The sequence below is a fragment of the Perca fluviatilis genome, chromosome 17 (assembly GCF_010015445.1).
Source record: "Perca fluviatilis chromosome 17, GENO_Pfluv_1.0, whole genome shotgun sequence".
Classification (NCBI taxonomy): Eukaryota; Metazoa; Chordata; class Actinopteri; order Perciformes; family Percidae; genus Perca; species Perca fluviatilis.
In genome coordinates, this window is record NC_053128.1 from 30,088,830 (window position 1) to 30,102,129 (window position 13,300).

At 41.6% G+C, this 13,300-nt stretch overlaps 1 pseudogene; it reads right to left on the reverse strand.

The window, feature by feature from the left end:
- Positions 1-1,730: 1,730 nt before the first annotated feature.
- LOC120545412 lies at positions 1,731-4,036 on the reverse strand (annotated as a pseudogene).
- Positions 4,037-13,300: the final 9,264 nt, after the last annotated feature.

Sequence of the window (13,300 nt, forward strand, 5' to 3'; positions counted from 1 at the left end):
TATCTACAGCTAGAGGAGACCCCCCCCTATCTACAGCTAGGGGAGACCGTGATAAGCTCTATTTCAACAAACAGTGGCGTATCCCTTTAATACTTGAACATTTATAAATAGCCTTTTTTTTTAAAAAGTGGAAGATGGGGAAAAAGTGTTGTGATTTTTTTTTTTTTTTTCAGACAGATTTGTTGTAATTGTGAGGAATTCAGTGAAGGGGAAAGTTTGACCTGGGAACATTTGAAATGAACCCATTAATCCTGCGTGCCTTGTGTTTGCACTGACGAGGCTCACGTGCCTTAAATGTGAATGTGTTTGCACTGTGATGATGAAATTAAAAATAAATCTAAAGAAGCATTTACATGTGCCTGTCATGTGGCTATTTGGAACACCTATTTAGCATTTATAAGCTGTATATTAACAATAAAAGGTTTATAACACTAGCTGTACGCAGCTTTAAGGATATTTTGAAGTGTAAACGCACGTGTTATTGTTTTGTATAAGCAATGGTAGAAGAAATATCAGTTTAAAAATACTCCACTACAAGTAAAAGTCCTCAATTTTAAGCTGTTGCTTAACCCTTGGGTTGTCTTTGGGTCAAATGTGACCTGTTTTCAAAATTTCCATATCAGAAATATGGGTTTCTTTTTAACAACCTAATTGTAATTACCCAAAAATAACGGATGATTCCACACAACGGCTTCGCAAGTACAACAAAAATTCGGATCTCCACTTTCATTGAATTTTAGGGTGTTTTATTTCATTTTTTAGAATTTGAAAAAAAATGGAAATGTTTCTAAACAATATCCTGACTGAATGTTGACATAAACCCTTCTGTGATTATCCTTCCTTTAATATTAGTCTAAATAAATCATAATTTCTGCTGTTGTGACTCAAGAATTAGATATAATTTTCTATAAATTAGGTTTATTCACCATGAATTCCAAAAATAAGTGTAAAACTAGTGGTGATAAGTTGTTTGTAGTGTTTATACATGGTAGTGAAAAGAAGCGTTAAAAGGCACCCAAAAGTGTTGATTTTCAGTTTTCAACCGGTAAGTGCATGGTTGAATGGACGACAACACAAGGGTTAAGTAAAAGTACTGAATTATTATCAGCAAAATATACTTAAAGCAGTTCATCAATGTGGAGCCAAGTATAGATACTGTGTGAACTACTTTAGTACTGCATCACATCAGAGTTTTGCATTTTTAAAAAGTAAAAAAACAAAAAAAAAAACGCAACATGTCAGACAGTGAGATGAATTTTTACCTTTTGGATGATGTAGAAAGAAGAAATAAGAAATACTCAAGTACAAGTACGTCAAAACTGAACTTAAGCACACACAAACTCAACCAAATTAATTCTTACTAGTTTTAGTTTTCTAACCCTTGTGTTGTCTTTCCGTCGACGTTGCAACTTTTATTTTTCTGGGTCAAAATTTAAAATTATGAATTTAATGAATTATTTACACTTTTGTCGCTTTTCCCCGATGTTTTTGTCACTTTTTTTCCCCACATTTTCGTCACTTTTTTTCAACATTCTTTTATCATTTTTTTTTTCAAATGGTATAAAATTTAATAAAACACCCAAATTCAAAGAATGTAGTAAACTGATCATTTATATGGAACCAGCCACGTTAGATTTTTTTGAGAATTTGGTTGAAAGAAACCCAAATTTCTGACTTTTTGAATATAGGTCAAATTTGACCCGAGGACAAGGAAGAAAGTTGAAAGGACAGAGACTGACTGACTCTAAACATGACCACTGTACTTTGTGGTGTTTCAGGAGGAAAAGGGCCTCAGTTATTCTCTCATATCAGTTTCACATTTTCTCTGTCAGCTTTGTCTGAAACCCTGGAATGAAGACAGGAAGAAAAGACTTTGTTCATGTTAGTTTATTCATCATGTAAAGCTTCAGTTTGTTCACACATCCCATCAGTAAAGTCTGTTCAAAGACTCTCGAACAATGATATCATACAGATTCACTTCATCCACACTTCAATCACTTTGTTAGACCAGAATCTCAGCTATGTAAAAGAGAAGAATGAGTTAGTGATTATTATTATAGGCGTTATTTACCAACGGTGCAAGAGAACCATGACGTCTTTTATGATACGATCAACAGGCAGGTGGGTTGTTATATTTATTTGCCCCGGGCCATCGGGAAACCCTCAATGTTGAACCCTGAGTAAGTTGAAGAGTTAAAACACAGAATTTAACCCTTAAATGACTTCTGTCTATTTCAGTTTACACAACTCAGCAGAGTCTCCAGAATAATGAACCATTAGTCCAGCATAGAGCGGCTGAGTGAATGTGGTCTGGACTCTGTGGAGGAGAGTCATGGTTTCAGAGACGCTGTAGAAGGACAGAATACCTGCACTGTGATCCAGGTACACTCCTACTCTGGAGGACTCAGGACCTGAGATGAGAGTGTGGACATTGTTGTACCAAAATATATAACTGTTGTTGATACAATATAACGCCCAAGATTTGTCATTGTATCCAAATCCACATTCAGCCGACCCCCCTGCTCTGATGATATTCTTGTATGCGACTGCTACATAAACTCTCCCTCTCCTCTCCACCTCCCAGTAACAACGTCCAGTCAGACTCTCTCTACTCAGGACCTGAGACCAGTTAGTGAATCTGTCTGGGTGACTAGAATAAGACTGTTGTTGATTCATGAATGTTACTTTCCTGTTCCCCTCAGATAATAACAGCCGTGTGTGTGCTGTGTTTGGATCCAGTGTGATGTCACGTGAATATTTTAAGAATCCAGCTCTGGTCTTGGGCTCTGGTTCTGGTTGTGGCAGTAAAACGTCCACTTCAGTCCCTGACAGTGAGACGTTTGTCCTCTTCTCTCTCAGGACGTCCTGTAGTTTATCTCTGACTTCTGACACGGCCGCTGTTACGTCCTCAAAGCAGCTCAGAGGACGGATATGGATGCTGGATGCTGATTGGCTGAGTGGTGACAGTGAGGGGTAGTTGTGTAGAAACTGGTTGTGATCCTCTGTGTGTGAGAGCTTCTTCAGCTCAGCGTCTCTCCTCTTCAGCTCAGTGATCTCCTGCTCCAGCTTCTCCTGAAGCTCTCTGACTCGACTCTCTTCACTTTTCTGCCTGGATCTGACCTGCTGCTCCACATCAGAGCTTCTTTTCTCCAGGAGACGGATCAGCTCAGTGAAGATCTTCTCGCTGTCCTCCACTGCTTTATCAGCAGAGAGATTGATGGCCTCCGCCTGCTGCTGAAGCAGCTTCACATCTTTCTCTCTGTCCTGGATTCTCTGCTGGATGTTTTGTCGACTCCCCTCGAGCTCTCTCTGCCTCTCAGCTCTCTCTGCTGCAGCTGAGACTGTGTCGTGGCCTTTATGTTCCTCCACAGAGCAGAGATAACAGATAAGCTGCTAATCAGTACGGCAGAACATCTTCATCACCTCATCATGACGAGAGCAGACGTTCTCCTGGAGCTTCTTGGACGGCTCCACCAGCTTGTGTTTCTTTAATGGAGCGACATCATAATGAGGCTGAAGGTGTTTCTCACAGTAAGAAGCCAGACAGACGAGACAGGACTTGTGTGCTTTCAGTTTTCTCCCGGTGCAGAAATCACAGACCACATCTTCAGCTCCAGCATAGCAGTGATCAGCAGGAGCAGCTTGGAGTCCAGTCTTCTTCAGCTCCTCCACTAAATCTGCTAACATGGTGTTTTTCAGCAGGACAGGCCTCGGTGTGAAGCTCTGTCTGCACTGAGGACAGCTGTGGGTTTCCTTCTCATCCCCTTCATCCCAGAAACTGTTAATACAGCTCATGCAGTAGCTGTGTCCACAGGGAGTAGTCACCGGATCCTTCAGTAGATCCAGACAGATGGAACAAGAGAAGGTTTCCCGGTCCAGCTGAACTCCTTTCTGCTCCATTTCACCTCTCGCTCAGTGACAACGACTGTCTGAGTCTCACTTCCTGAGAAGTGGAACTAGTCTGAGCTCTGATCTAAAAACAGCAGTGATACTCTGTTGTACTTCAGCAGCATGTTGGTTACACCCATCTGCAAACTGTAGATCTGAAGGGGAGGGAACAAGGAAATGAGTGGACAGAGTGGAGCTGGCTGTGTTTGATAACAACAAGAGGAGGGAGGAGTTATCAAGCTCTACTTGCAAGCCAGCGTGCTTTTCTGGCCCACAATCCTTTGTGCAGCATATCTGAGCAAGAGGCTCAAAGTTCAAGCTGCAATGTTATCACAGAGTTTTTTGTCCCAAATGTCTGCAAACTGTACCGCAGGCAACAGTAATCAGAGGCTTTGGAGACGGCTCCCCAGTTTACAAAATTATTGAGTTGTCCTGTTATTAATTTTAATCAAACGTTGGATCGTTTCATCCTAGGACAAAATCCTAGCTCACACAATCCTAGGTAAAAAAAACAGCTCAAACAGAGCAGTCAAGGGACATCACTAGGATTGAAAGATAGGGGGGGTTAGCCCCCAGGGTATGCAAAGTCTTTGCACTCGCATCTTTTGTTAATTATTTTAACAACGAGTGAAGAAGCCAAGATGTTAACAAGTAAAAAGCGACAGCCATTTGTCCTCTATTGAACAAAACTCACTGTAATGTTATCTTTTAGACACATCAACGCTGCATGGGGGGGTTAACTTAGGCCAGACTGAGCTCCTGCTGAGTTCTTCTGCAGGTTATGACTTAAATGTTATCAGTCTACTCGTGTAAATGTGTGATAAAGTAATACCAAATCTAATTCCTCTCTCTATTAGATAAGGTGCAGGTCTAAAGAATGCTATTTAATTACACTAATTACTGGTACTGCCCTGTAGTGTCATGTTAACATCTAAAATGTCACATCAAGCACAAATCAGTAAAACAGACAAATAGCAGTATATAAAAAAGAATAAATAGGCATTGTTGCATAATCTATCATATAAGCTGTTGATAAGGATCTTATTTCAAGTGGATATTGTCTGAATTTATTAACCTGATGGGGGAAGGAATAAAATATTAGGAGTAACAATTGCTATGTGTAGGCCTATGTATGCATGTAGCCTATGTATGTATTATTGCTTTCAAAGTATTATATTTTAATGTATGTATCTGTGGGTATATATATATATATATATATATATATATATATATATATATATATATATATATATATATATATATATATATGCTCATGCATAGCCTAGTCTATATTTAGGCAACATCTACATTTTGGTTTAATTTATTACAGCAAATTAATGCAGAAATTTAAATTGGTCAGAATATAGCATATATAATAAATATGAAATAATTTAGTTCAGGCTATGCTTTGGTAACTTTACCTGGCAACAAATGCCTGTTAGAAGAAAACCAAACGGCCCACATTTCCTTAGACCTGTAGACCACTACTGACCTCAATCAGAATCATCTGCCCTGCCAATCTCCTGATTCTCTCTCTCTCTCTCTCTCCTAAAATATCTTCCAATGTCCATCTGGTCAATGAACTGAAGGGTATACCGGTACAATAGCATTAACAGGGACACTATGTCATTTAGTTTTCAGTGACAACATTCTGTGGAGACTGATATTGTTTTGAATAGAGATAGCAGGCGGTCTTAATGGCAAAGAATAGAGCTCTTCAGATACCGGTTAGTTCTTGTTTTTCACTCTTTCACTCTAGCTAGACTATTGTTTTCCATAGCCAACTAAAATATCCCATTTCCTTTACCTCAAGTAAACGTAGCTAAAGTTAAGCAGGTCATTAAAAACAACTTACAATTTCACTGTGCATGACTCACTGTGTGTGCAATAGCAAGTTCAGACCAAAGATTCTGGACGAGATGAAACCTGCAGCTTCTTGCAACGCAGCGATCTGCAGCGTTCTGAAAGCTGCCAGTTTACACCAATGAGACCAGACTTACTTCATACTTTATACTTTTTTATTATTAATCCCCAGTGGGGAAATTACAGTTAACACTCTGTTGTTATATACACTACACACAGGCCTTAAATACATGTTCAGGTCCTATTCATGCATAAATGTAGAAATGTTAGAGTGAGTGGGCTGAGACAGCTGGACCGGCGCCCTCAGCGTTGGGAGGTACGGTGCCTTGTTCAAGGGCACCTTGGCAGTGGCCAGGAGTTGAGCTGGCATCTCTCCAGCTACCAGTCCACAGTCCGTACTTTGGTCCGTACAGGGACTTGAACCAGCACCCTTCGGTTCCCAGGCCTGAGCTACTGCCAACCCCAGACATCATCCTCATAGCCATTAACAGCTTTTTTGTAGATGACAGGCTATGTAATTTGTTGTTTTTAAATATGAATGTGGATAAAGTTAGTGATAGTGAGCTGCTTGCTACAGCTGCATTTGAGTGATAAATCAGCGAAAACAATGTTTTATTTCTCCGATTCACTGCTTTGGGTTAATGTCGATCGGCGCTCTCTCTCTCTTCAGTCACTACGTCGCTCGTCCACATAATGTTACCGTGCACGCGGGCGCTCGTTAGCCTCCCTCTAAAACTCTGCCTTTTCCACCAATTGACAGTTAATGAAATAGAAATAAATCAGAGACACTACACCACAACACAGACAGATGAATGGTGAAGGAAGATTGATTCAGTGTGGTGAGGGATGAATCTAATAATTATTTTTATTATTATTATTCAGGGAGCTTAGGAACTTTTTAGGGTAGCTTCACCCCCCTAAAATAAGCCTGATGATGTCCATGCCCCAGACAGCAGATACAGTAACAGTGAAGCAGAGAAGCATATTTAAGGAAAGTACTCAGCCTAGATTCAAGCAGTCTAGCAGTCTGAAACCTCCACAAGTCCAATGCACACTGCATGTTTATTATAAAAGGTTTCCATCAGCTTCAAGACATGTTAACTAAAAGCTGCAGACAGAGTGATCTGAGGAGCTTTAACCTCCACTACATCCCTGGTTAGCAGGATGAAGGAGCCCTCTTGTGTCCTGCATCAGTTTACACATTTCACTTGTTAACCTGCTGGGATGTTCACTGCAGGAAGACATGTCCAAACTTCACACAACATCAGTAAAGAGACATTTAAATATATGTTATATCACACTGTGTCTGTTTGTTCACAGGAGTCACACCCTGTAACACTAATTAATGCTGCATTCAGGTCTCATGAGAAACATGGGAGAGAATAGTTTCAGCTCTCAGGTTGAAAATAGTATTTGGGGAAAGTGAGATTTGAGGCCAAACGTTAAAACATCTCTGACTTCTTAAATTGTGATGAATCAATGTGGAAATACTTGAAACCAAATGTGACGAATCAACTACACATTATCGGTTGTCTTATGTGTGTCGGGACTTTTAAGTCTGTGTAATATTTATTGACTCAGTTCAGAGAGGAAATGTTGGCTGTAAAAAGCAACAAGTGATAGAAAACTCTGCTCATTTCTCTGTGACGGAGCAGTTTTAGTGAGGAAAGTTGAAAGGACAGAGACTGACTGACTCTAAACATGACCACTGTACTTTGTGGTGTTTCAGGAGGAAAAGGGCCTCAGTTATTCTCTCATATCAGTTTCACATTTTCTCTGTCAGCTTTGTCTGAAACCCTGGAATGAAGACAGGAAGAAAAGACTTTGTTCTTGTTAGTTTATCATCATGTAAAGCTTCAGTTTGTTCACACATCCCATCAGTAAAGTCTGTTCAAAGACTCTTGTTCAATGATTTCATACAGATTCACTTCATCCACACAATCACTTTGTTAGACCAGAATCTCAGCTATGTACAAGAGAAGAATGAGTTATTGATTATGATTATAGGCGTTATTTACAGGGGAGATGGGGGGGTTACAACCCAATAATCCATTCTGGTTTTTTTCTGAAGTTTTTCTTGCTTTTTTGGATGTTTATGTCCCGGTTTTCTTAATTTTTTCCACTTTTTTGTTGCTTTTTTCAAGGTTTTTTGTAGACAATTTTTTCGTTGTTTTTGTCGCTTTTCTCAATACATGCATACATGTCCCGGGACCTCCCTGGATAGTTGGAGATCTCAACCCCCCCAATGTTGAACCCAAAGTTACCCTTGATTATGATAACAACATTTGGTCCAACGAACAAATAAATGTAAATAAATGTAAATAAAGATTTCTTTCCAAAGGTCCAGAAAGAGAAGAAAGTGTGCAGGATAAAGGAGGTCTGGGGCTTTCTCTCTTCAGAGCCATGCAGTGGAAGAAATATTAGAACATACAAATACATCGATACAAATATTCATCAAACATTTAGAGCACAGAGAAGTTTTCATGTTCAGTTCAGGTCAACTAACATCATCATGAGCAGTGGAACAGACACAGGAAGGAGCGCCGCCTAAAGACACTCAACCATTTACACAACAACTAATGACAAGACGTCAAAGTACCGCCCACAATGTTTGATTGACAGCTGATCTCTGAGCAGCGAAGAAACGCCTCAACAATCAGCTCTCAGCCACAAACACGGAGCCTAAAATAACACGGTTCAACGTTAAGGTTTCTACTTGTCCGGAGACAGTTTTTACTGGCCCCTTTCTTTTTGTAAACCTGGAAAAAAAAACTTTTTACAAAGCTTTGAAAAAGTAAAGAAAAACATAAAAAAAAAGTCAAACTTCAGAAAAAACATGAAATATTTTTTTTAAAACGTTTTAAAAAGCATCAAAAAAGTTATAAACATAAAAAAGTCATTCTTAAGTAAAAAAAGTGTCAAAAACCATTAAAAAAACATAAAAACAAAAAAAAAAAAAAAAAAAAAAAAAAAAAAAAAAAAAAAAAAAAAAAAAAAAAAAAAAAAAAAAAAAAAAAAAAAAAAAAAAAAAAAAAAAAAAAAAAAAAAAAAAAAAAAAAAAAAAAAAAAAAAAAAAAAAAAAAAAATTCTTTTGAACCCTGAATAAGTTGAAGAGTTAAAACACAGAATTTAACCCTTAAATGATTTCTGTCTATTTCAGTTTAAACAACTCAGCAGAGGCTCCATGAAAATAAACCAGGAGTCCAGCATAGAGCAGCTGAGTGAATGTGGTCTGGACTCTGTGGAGGAGAGTCATGGTTTCAGAGACGCTGTAGAAGGACAGAATACCTGCACTGTGATCCAGGTACACTCCTACTCTGGAGGACTCAGGACGCGAGACGCGAGTTTGGACGTAGTTGAACCTAAATACATAACTGGTGTTGTTACATATTAAGGCCAAGACTTGTCATTGTATCCAAATACACATTCATACGACCCCCCTGCTCTGCTGAAGCCACCTCTGGCTCAGGCTCAGGTATCCTCCATGCCAAGCGCAAAGGTATTTTCTGTTCTGGATGCCAAATCTGGGTTTCTCCAGATAGAACTAGATGATGACTCGTGCCTCCTCACCACGTTTAACACGCCAGTTGGCAGATTCAGGTGGCTTAGGCTACCATTTGGAGTTAAATGTGCCCCTGAGATTTTCCAACGCATCATGGATGGCATGCTGGAAGGAATATCAGGTGCCACAGCCATCATGGATGACATTCTAATCGCAGCACCCGATGTGAAAACACATGATGTAATTCTGCACGTTATTGATAGAGCCACAAGCTACAACCTGAGGCTCAACTTCAAAAAGTGCCACATTCAACAGAGCGAGGTGCCGTATGTTGTTCACTTACTGACAGCAGGTGGTCTTAAAGGTCCCATGGCATGAAAATTTCACTTTATGAGGTTTTTTAACATTAATATGTGTTTCCCCAGCCTGCCTATGGTCCCCCAGTGGCTAGAAATGGTGATAGGTGTAAACCGAGCCCTGGGTATCCTGCTCTGCCTTTGAGAAAATGAAAGCTCAGATGGGCCGTTCTGGAATCTTCTCCTTATGAGGTCATAAGGAGCAACGTTACCTCCCCTTTCTCTGCTTTGCCCACCCAGAGAATTTGGCCAACCCATGAGAGAGAGAGAGAGACATCATGGCTTTCAAACGAGAAAAGTGGCAGTTGGTCAAGACCACACCCCCACCATCCACCTTGCCCCGCCCTCTCTCCCCCTCAATAGCTACAGACACAGAAATGGCACATCCTAAGGAAAGCTCATTGTGGGACTGGCTCTAGTGGCTGTAATTCTGCACCAAGGCTGAATTTCGGGAAAGAGACTTCAGATACAGTATTAGGGGACCACTAAGGTCTATATAAAAGAGACTTCAGATACAGTATTAGGGGACCACTAAGGTCTATATAAAAGAGACTTCAGATACAGTATTAGGGGACCACTAAGGTCTATAGAAAAGCAGTCATGAAGAGCACCATGTCATGGGACCTTTAAGCCAGACCCGGCTAAGGTTGAAGCAGTCAGGTGCATGCCTCCACCCACCGACAAGGAAGGAGTCCGCCGCTTCCTGGGGTTTGTCACATATCTGTCAAAGTTCATTCCTAACCTCAGTGAGGAAGACGCGCCCCCATCGTCAGCTTATTAAAAGCAACATGGAGTTTTCATGGCAGCTTTTCCTCCAGGTCGCTAACCTAACTCCGCCAGATGGATCGCTTCGCATTTGCTCGGCATATCCATCTGGGAACTTTCTGTTGGAGAACTTTTGGGAAGGGGCGAAAATACTGGTTAGCTGATTGGATAAAGCATCTGTCTATCACCTATGTTGGTGATAGACGGGTCAAATCAACCAATCAGATCAACGAAGCATATGAAAATACAACCACAAGCCCGCCCCTGCTGCTGCAGGCAAAGCATAGCTCGTTAGCTCAGCAAGCAAGCAACATGTCGGTAAAGGATATTTGCCGTTTGTGTAACGAGAATTTAGGAATAAAAGGCACCCTTTCAGGTTCCTGGACCATATTCCAAAAGAAGGATCCAAGAGAAAAAAGCATTAGCGAGCGGCTAACAGAATTGGGGCTACCGCTGTCTGAAAATACTGGTTAGCTGATTGGATAAACCATCTGTCTATCACCACCTAAACCCGCCTCAAAACCAACGCTGGTTGGCCCGGTCGTTTGGCTAACGGCTCCAAATTTTCTCTATCTCAAGATGCCAGACTGATCTGCGAGTGGAAAACTGGAGCTTGCGAGATCAGGACGCTCTCACGAGGCTACCAGGTCGCTGGCGGACGCCGAAACTTGCAATGCTGAAATAGAGAAAGAAATGCTCTCTGTTGTTCATGCATGCACAAAGTTTCATCATTACATATTTGGCAAGCAGGTTACTGTCTTTAATGACCACAAACCACTCGAGGACATCTTCAAAAAAGCACTGCTCTCAACCACCATGCGCATACAGCGGATGCGCTTGCGCCTTCAATGGTATGATTTCGATGTCAAGTACAGGAGAGGAAAGGATATGGAGCTGCCTGACACTCTCTCAAGGGCTCAATTGATCTGCAACACGCCTGAGCTGGACGGCTTAGAGTGTGTTTCTATGCTAAACTATGTAGCAGTAAGTGATGAAAAGTACAGTGAGCTGCACGACTGCACAAGGAAAGAGCTAAACCTCCTACAGCACATAATCCAGCAGGGATGGCCAGAACATAGGAGACACGTTTCTGTTGCTGTTCAGCCATACTGGGATTCAAGGAGCCAGTTAACAGTATGTGATGGAGTGGTGTACAAAAGACTGCGCATATTGGTGCCAGCCACCATGAGACACCGCATGCTGGAGCTCATACATCAGTCCCACCTGGGGATGGTGAAAAGCAAGCAGAGAGCGCGTGAAGTGCTTCACTGGCCAGGTATGAGTGCTGAAGTAGAGGACATGGTGAGAAACTGTAGTAAGTGTGCAGAGTTCCAAAACAGACTGCCGAGACTACCACTACAACCAACAGTAACTCCAGAACTGCCTTTTGAGCAGGTGGCATCTGACATTTTTGAGTGGGAAGGGAACATTATGTAGTGCTTGTGGACTACTACTGAAAGTTCATTGAAGTAGATGTACTTAAAGACCATCATTGAAACACTGAAAGCTCAGTTTTGCAGACATGGCATTCCCGCTGTACTGAGAATGGACAACGGCCCACAGTATGCAGCTGAGGAGTTCAAAAGCTTTTGTGAGAGCTACGGCATCTCACACCGCACATCATCACCTCACACTCCTCACTGTAATGGAGAGGCCGAGCGAGCAGTACAAACGGTCAAAAGACTGTGGTACGAAGCTCAAGACAAACAACTAGCACTGCTTGACTACAGAACAACCCCCCCTGAGTCTGTAGGCTTGTCCCCCGCACAATTGCTGATGGGTAGAAGGCCCAGAAACAAATTGCCTACAGCTCAACAGCTGCTGGTCCCAAAGTCCTACGACTCCTACAAGATAAAGCATCTGCTGGACAACTCCAAATCGTCCCAGAAGTTCTACTATGACAACAACAGAGCATCTAAACAACGGCCACCACTAACACCTGGACAAGAGGTCAGAGTGGAACCCTACCCTGGGAAATCAAAGTGGTCCCCAGCAGTTGCTGTTGAGAAACACAGTGCGCCGAGATCATACATTGTGGACTGTGGCGGCAAAGAGCTTCGCCGTAACAGTCAACAACTTCGCAAGAGCGCAGCTGTAGCAAATCAGTCACGTCACTTCTCGAGTGATGAGCCTTGGACTGAGCCAGCTGAGGCTGCTTCCACCCAGGAGGTGTTCTTCCCTGGTGGAGTGTTGCCTTCACCTGTTGGAAATCTCCTAGACTCTGGCCAAGTTCATCCTTCCGGGTCATACACCACCAAATGAGGGAGAGTGGTGAAACCCTCTCAAAGACTGGATTTGTGATTCTTTTATAAAGTTTAAGAGGAATTGAGCAATTCAGGTTTGTGTTAGCCTTGTTATGGAATGCTGTTACATTATCTATAATTGCAGTATGTCCTTCTCTGAAGAGGGGGAGATGTAATGTATTGGTGTAGCGCTAGGGGTGCTGTTCAGAAGTGTGGCTTTAGTTTTACTCTTAATGTCTACTCTCAGCCACCGTACCTCTCTGGGTGGCTTGTTGTTTTTAAAGTGAGTTTGCAAGAGCAGAATAAAGCAAGACAGCGTGAAGTGCACAACGTCTCCGTCACTGAGTATATTACAAAAGCCATGATGTCTCTCTCTCTCTCATGGGTTGGCCAAATTCTCTGGGCGGGCCAAGCAGAGAAAGGGGAGGTAACCTTGCTCCTTATGACCTCATAAGGAGAAGATTCCTGATTGGTCCATCTGAGCTTTCATTTTCTCAAAGGCAGAGCAGGATACCCAGGGCTCGGTTTACACCTATCACCATTTCTAGCCACTGGGGGGCCATAGGCAGGCTGGGGGAACTCATATTAATGTTAAAAAACCTCATATAGTGAAATGTTCATGCCATGGGACCTTTAAAGAAGATTCCAGTGACTCTGTCATTTTTTTGTATAAATTATCCTAA